The sequence below is a fragment of the Mytilus californianus genome, unplaced genomic scaffold (genome assembly GCF_021869535.1).
Source record: "Mytilus californianus isolate M0D057914Y unplaced genomic scaffold, xbMytCali1.0.p SCAF_11, whole genome shotgun sequence".
Classification (NCBI taxonomy): Eukaryota; Metazoa; Mollusca; class Bivalvia; order Mytilida; family Mytilidae; genus Mytilus; species Mytilus californianus.
Window position 1 is genome coordinate 63,573,997 of NW_026262593.1, and position 8,235 is coordinate 63,582,231.

The window sequence follows — 8,235 nt, forward strand, 5'->3', positions numbered from 1 at the left end:
ATGTAAACAATTTTAGGTCACCGTACGGCCTTCAATAATGAGTGAGCAAAACCAATATCCTATAGCAAGCTAAAATGAAAAAAAAATTAAACAATCAAAAAGAGTAAACCAACGGCCTGATCTGTTTAAAGCTTTAATCAAGTGTAAATATATCCTCAAATGTCATTGCTCCAAAGTAATGTCTAGCGTATTTATGTCTAATAATTATCTTCTAAACTGCATTAACAAAGTTCAAAACATTTATCATTGGCATCACAAACCAGCAAGATTACACTATTTACATCTCTAACTGAATGACTTATTTTACTAAATCTTCTCAGTGTCTGAAGCATTATTGGTTAAAGGACATAATACATAATATTGCATCAAGGTTGAAAAAATAGATAACGAAATTAAGAATATTCTCCTACTTATAAGTTTTATGTTCACAATAAGTCTACTTAAAGACTAATCATGAGAATAAATTTTCAAAGTAAACATAAAGCGCATAAAACTGACAGCGGTATCTTACATTTTACTTAACACGTGGTATTGAATCTATTATGTTGGTTTTTAGATGTTATGTTTGGTTTTAATGTGTTATAGGATAGTTATTATCTTTTGGTGTATGTCCAAATGTATTTTATTCATTTATAATTTATATTATGACCTTATTTGAAAGAGCTCCCCTAACTTCTTATGGGGAATCGTCGGTTTTTAGGATTGAATTGTTTCACATTTTATCATGTCTGGTGATTTGTCACTGATTATACGGTATGGGTTTTGTTCGTTGTTGAAGGCTGCATTCTGACATATCGTTGCCTAAATGCGCGTCATTTAGACCACATCTCTTTGTATATATTTTTTAATGGACAAAAATTCAACTGTTTTCTGGATCTTAAGAAAAAATCACCTAAAAAACCAAAAGTCATTTTCGTAACAAGATTCGCACCTTTCTTGCACTATTTTTTCAGCCCTACCTGTTATTTTTACAACTAACGAAAATCAAAATTTACATGTAACACTACTTAGTTTCAGTTAGGTATTTTGTTTTGCAAAAGTTTGAAGCTAAACCTGTTGTTTTTAGAACCAAAGAACATTGATATATTGATAGAGAACATTAGTTTTTATTTGCGTTTTATATCTAAATATGAATCAAATTAAATTTCAAAACGCAGTATAGGGTATCTTCTACGAACATATCTGTGAAACCATACTACATTTAGGTACAAAGAAACCATTCAAATTGTTCTTTTATATTACAAAACTTGATCGCCGAAATGATAAGCTCTATTTTAATCTAGATGACATTTGAAAATTAAAGGAAGATTATGATGTTTTTTTTCCTTCAAAATTTAATAGGATCAGAAATACTCAAATTTATTTAAATTTTCAAGGCGAAACTAAGTCTAAAATTTAATACGTGGCAAAATTTATCGTTATTTTTAGGACCTAATTCAGGAAATTCGGAAATGGTCGACTATGTTTATGTATTTGCTTTTGGATTTTTGGTTGTCCTGCTAAGACTTGGTTCGTTCTTGGCGACAGATCACGTCAACAGATTTTTCTTGTGGATTATCTTTATCAAAATAATGATATTTTACATAAATAAAAAAAAAGATCATCTAGTTTAAATATAATTTAAATAATTTCATTTATAATGTTAACAGGTCAACTGGTTAATCTTCTATCTTAAAAGGTTGATACTCTGACTATTGAAAAACATGTCTACGTTCAAAGTTTGACAGCCTGAAAATGTCAAAAACTTGTTTATATGGAACATTTGGAAGGTACAGAAGTTTGAAAGGAATATTTGCAGATATTTAGTCCCTACTTTTAAATAACGGGGGAGTGTAAAATGCTTCAAAATAATTTAAGAAATGAAGGGTTTTTTTTTCTTTAAATTGGATAACTAGATTGGTTGATTGACTGATGGTTGGTTGCGTAACGTCCAGTCGCAAATATTTCATACATGTTCAGGACGATAACACAAAATAGAAAGAAATAAGAGTAAAATTTTGTCTTATTTTTGGCTTTTGAATTTTCAGTTTCAGATTTATCCGTATAACACTTTGACAAAAATAATTGCATTTTGTCGTGGCCAAAACAATTTAGAATACGTCGTCGAATATAGCAAATGGTTATGAAGTATCGTTATTTATGTAATAATTGAGGAACTACGACTGTTTCCTTTTTTTAAAGAAAAACGCCAAAACGATTTGTAGAACAATCATGATAACTTTTAGATCTGCTTGTGTGATAACGAAGATAATATTGATTAGACTAAGAAGTCAAAAAATATAAACGCTTGAAATCATAAATATAAAAAAGGTCAAATTTGCCTAGTGGGGTTACCACGTAAGTTTTATTGATTAGATAAACCCATATTTAGTGTATATGAAATTAAAACCCAGCTACCCATTCTTAAACATGTATTCGCTTAATAAAAAAAAATACACAGAAAAAAAAAAGATTCATGTTCAAAAATTGCAGTTCTTCAACTGCAGCAGAAGCTAAATATGATAAAATAAAAATGAATACTAGTATGTTTTCGACTTCGCCCTTTCCTTAAAATAATCTTATGGTGGTCAATACTTGTCACAAAGAAATCCGATTTAATCTTAGGAAGTCACGAGTTGCTTACACCACGGCCGTCACTCGGCTAACCGAGAGATTGGTCGGTTAATCTATATTGAGTATGCGGCTATATCGGCGGTTGGTCTGTTAATTGGGTTGGCTAAAGTCTGTTAATCAAGTGTTATCGAGAAAATGCTTGCAAGTTCAGTATGTTTCATTGTATAACTTTTTAAATATATTTTTTATCATAAAAATTATTCATGTCTGACAAAACAATTCAATGTACTGAATCCAGTGGTGTAATTATTTTTTTTCTAGCTTCGATAAACAATCAATAAAATGAAAAGGCGGGTTACTCATCAATAAATTTATACACATTTTACACACACAAAATGTACACAAAATGACAACTTGGCTGAATTTACTTGCATGCAATATTTTGAACATCGAAAAAGACAGGATTATGTTTGTTAACCATATTAATATCATTGTGTGAAAAATCTACACGAACAACTGTATTTTGGTGATATTAATCAATTTTTATTAAAAACCTGGTCTGTTAATGGGTCGGATGTATAAAACCCGGTCTGTTATTTGGTCTGTTAAGAGTTATGAATGGCAATGAAAATATAATTTGATTGCTTTATGGGGAGTTATCGGATCAAATGGGTAGGCTCAAGACGAGTGGCTAAAATATACGGAAGCAACACATGAACAATGAAACATAAATTTTGACAGTGGAAATTGGAAATTGATAAAAATGGTTTCAAAAAGTGTAATATTAAAGTAATATTAATTTCATTCAAGAATGGTCGCATATATCATGTGAATTCTGTTTCGTTGTTATGAATGACACCAATTTGTCATCTACATTGGTAACCAGTATATACATCATTTTATCGTTCGTTCTTATGTTGTACTGTTATACCACTGTCCCAGGTTAGGGGAGGGTTGGGATTCAGCTAACATGTTTAACCTAGCCACATTAAGGATGTATATCATGTGCCTGTCCCAAGTCAGGAGCCTGTAAATCAGTGGTTGTCGTTTGTTTATGTGTTACATATTTGTTTTTCGTTCATTTTTTTTTTATATATAAATAAGTCCGTTAGTTTTCTCGTTTGAATTGTTTTACATTGTCATTTCGGGGCCTTTTATAACTGACTATGCGGTATGGGATATATTGGGATGCTAAAATATAAAGAATAGAGAAAGAATGATGAGAAAAATAAATAAAATGTAGAAAAAAGTGACATAACAATTTAAAGAATACAGAAATAAACAACACCTCCAATCCGGACCTTCATGGTATACACGAGAATCTGGATAGAGACGCAGAATATAGAATAATAGATAAGGACAGTAGAGAGTGATGCATTGCAAAAAAAAAGAGAAAAATAACAATTGTTTACGAATACAGACATGAAACACCCCTTTTTACTATTTAGACCCTCCAAGATGTTTGTTAAAACAATTTTGGCATTTATTCCACATCTCCTTATTTTTAAATTAATAGTATAGACAACGATATCTATATAGATGCTTTGCAATTTTTTTTACTGTATATCACTTTATGTTATTTGAGACTGGAGTCCGATAAACATTGACCTCCTGTCAACCGCTGAATCTGATAGCTCAGTAAATATTGTAAAGTGCAAAAAAAAAACAAAATTTCAGGGGGAGGGGGTGGTTGAAACAGTAACGGATTGCGATGTACTCAAATTGGTGACAAATGCTAGAATTTTACAAGCGCACAACTGCAGTTCTCCTCTGCACTTATGTAGAAAGGAACTAAACGGAATAAAATGAATTAAAACTTAAGATAATCAAATGCAGCTGCATTCGCTTCTTTCTATTTACTTCTTTAGAATGTTTTGTAAACAACATATGATTAAGTAATAGAACAAAAGAACCAATTGGATGATGCTGACGAATTAGGGTTTAACGTCCAGTGGCAAATATCATGTCCATATGAGAACGACAACACGTTATATGTACCCGGTGTTGTATAAGACAGACACTTTCAGTCGGATTTTTGAATGTGCTTCTATTGTCGTGGCTAAATAACTCTTAACTGACACAATTTTAATTGTCCAACCCATTAACAGACTTTATTCCCCTAATAGTCACTAAAACGTGGTATTACTCACGATATATTACAATTATGAAATATTTACTAATGTCAATTTATTTTTTAGAACTAAAGTACTATTTTGTGTCCTTTAAATGATATCTAAAATTGTTTGTTTCGCCTATTATTAAAACAATTGCTATGCGTATAAGCATAAATACCACATACTTGCACGACGCCTTTAAGTTTTACTGAAGTTTGCGCAGACTATGAAATGTTTTTACAGGTGGAAAATGTTCTATGATAGATATCATTTTGTCAGACACTTTTCTTTTTTTTATTTGGTTCTTATAATATGCCAAAAATCTGTATATTTAACAGAGTTGAACATTTAAATTGTGCGTTTTACTCTTAACAGACGTATAACCGACCCGATTAACAGACCAACCGCCCATATAGCCGCATACTCAATATAGATTAACCGACCAATCTCTCGGTTAGCCGAGTGTCGGCCGTGTACACGTGAAATTTATTTAATTGAATTGACGATTTAGGAAAGGGATTTAAATACTGCGCTGATGTTAAATACCAATACCGATACAAGATTTAAGTGTGGACTTTCTCAAAATGCAATTGCATTGAAAAGTATCCCAGAGTAGTATAGTTTAGCTTTGTGGTGTGTTTGATATGAAGCGAACGGTTTACATCGACTCCAATTTTTTTAAGACGTGCATTGGCCTTACGTAGATCTTCATACATTCATTTGTATTTGTTTGATTTGGGAGTGCAAAACAAAACTTTAAAAAAATATATGTAAGGTTCAAGAACGGGAATGGCAGATTTTACGGCCACAAGTACAAATATATACATTAAATAATATGAGTAGAATATGTAAGGTTGTTTTGCTGCGCATCGTTTTTTATGTTCAAGAAAACCACTTTCCACGAGCCATATGTGATTCGTATTGTCTACTACTATCTGGTCTCTGAATGCACAGCATGGACAGAAGGAAGAAAGAACGGACGGATGGACCCATCCAACCATCACTATATACTGTCCAATTTAGAAAGCAGAGAGTATAGTGAATATTAGGTTGAACAAAATGCAAGAAATCGAAAAAAAAAATGCTCGACATATAATTTAGCAGGCTTTGCAAGAGGTGAAAACGAATATTCCATTTTCAAAATATCCTTCTGACCCAAGGATAATAAAATTAACTTCTCCATATAAAAACTTAACGCCACTTTCAACAATATCTCAATTTAATCGTGGTGTTCTGTTTTGTTGGTGGAGGAAGCCGTGATACCAAGAAAAAAAACCTGTCGACCCTTCACCGAAACGTAAATTTAACATGCTTGAATAATGCCCAAATGTGGTAATCTTTTAAAACTTAACTCGATATCCTCTTCTGTCCGATAAACTAACTGACAAAAGTTGATAGAAAGAAAATGTCAATTAAAATGTGAATAAGAATAACTAATTCACACATTTTAACGTTTTTTTTTTTAGGTATTGTCCCTTTTCAGCATTACATTAAATTGCCAGAGTGACCTTTCTAGATAAAATAAAAAGATAAAGATTATCAAATTCAAATGCAAAATGAAATAGCTTTTGTTTCATTGTTACATTCTTTTATTTTTTTTAATTGCCAAGTACAAAATTTCTATGTTTTTTTATTGAAATTTTAAGCTACACATTTCTCTAATCTAGAATATGATATAAATTAAGGAGATGTGGTATGATTGCCAAAGTAGACAACTATCTACCAAAGACAAAATGACGCAAATGTTTGCAACTTTAGGTCACTGTATGCCCCCTCCCCCACACACACACAAAAATGGAGCAATACACATCCCGTATAATCCTATGAAAGGTATATCTTAAATAAATTTTAAATAAACGAACATTTTGAACAAAGATTGACGTAGAGTAAAAAATCGGATTCGGATGTGATTTGATTGCAGTGGTTTTTTTTTATTCATTTATTTATTTCACTTTGCAGATTTTCCTTGTAATCGTTCAACAACATAGTAAGAAATGGGGGAACAACGATCTTAAGATTATTCGATCACTACTATGAACCATGGCAATTTTATGATAATATTAATAATGATCGTGTTGTTTTGCTGGATCCTCCTCGGTGTAACTTGTTATTATTTAATTGTATAAAAATCATCTCCGCATTATGAAACAACCCCATACAGATAACTATAATAAATGATTACCTGGGCTTTATGAGATGGTCCCCACAATAGCCAGTAGTGATCAGCGTCAAAATCGTATTGACTTTCCTAACACGTCTAATAAAAATGAAATCTAGAGAACAAAGATCCAGTACACTGAAGCCGCATCTATTTTATTACCCAATGTTTTTTTTTTTTTTTTTTTTTTTGTGCAAAACAATACTTGTTATATGTGTACTAGTATCAGAAAATATATCATTCTCATCAAAGCATAGACTTTTTTTTAAATGTAATGCACCGAAAGCACAATAATGCAATGTAATGTAATGTTACTAAACTCCCCTAATGTCATATCACGTTCCAATGTTTAGACATTACTATTCTTTTAAAGCGCACCATTTTAGATGAATACACTTTCCGTTTGAATACTGAACAATATATCACTTCCTATTTTTTGACAAACTGAATTAAAGGATTGATTATTTTCTTCATATGCTGGATGATTTTGTATTTTTATGATCCCCAAGGAAAAGGCATATGGTGCTTTCGGTGCATTACATTTTCGCGCATTACCATTTCATTCACACTCCAAAGTGAACAAAATGGATCCCGCCACATTCTGTATGTGCCTGTCCCAAGTCAGGAGCCTGTAATTTAGTGGTTGCCGTTTGTTGCTGTGTATCTTATTTGTTTTTCGTTCATTATTTTGTACTTAAATCAGGCCGTTAGTTTATTCGTTTGAACTGTTATACATTTGTCATTTCGGGGCGGAATGTGTTTTGCTTATTGTTGAAGGCCGTACGGTGACTAAGAATTATAAGCATTTGCTGCATTAATCAATCCTCTAATAGTAAATAGAAGAACTAGGGCATATTCGCATAAGGCCAGGACATTTTTTCCATTACTGATCTTTACCAGCAAATTATCAAAACAATTTCCTTCAGCGAATTTGCTCGACTTTAGCAAATAAAAATCGTTAAAATATACCTCACGAAGGAGATATAAAGTATTGATGAAATGATAATTAACTGCTCCGATTCAACGTAAACAAATTCAACATCACAGTACATTTTCACGCAAGAAAACCTTGGTCATCATTTACACAAGAGGCCTAACTTGACCAGTAAAAAGTAAAATAGCAAAAATACCGGACTCCAACGAAAATTCAAATCGGAAAGTCCCTTATCAAATGGCAAAATCAAAAGACGAATGAAAAACAACTGTCATATTCTTGACTTGGTACAGGCATTTCTTTATGTAGAAAATGGTGGATTAAACCTAGTTTAAACCTCTCACTTGTATGACAGTCGCATAAAATTCCATTATATTGACAACAATTTAGTAAAAGTTTAATTTTCAGTACGCTTACTAAATCAATATTTGGTAATGTACCTAATCGGTGTAGCTTCCAAGGACTCACTTTGTAGA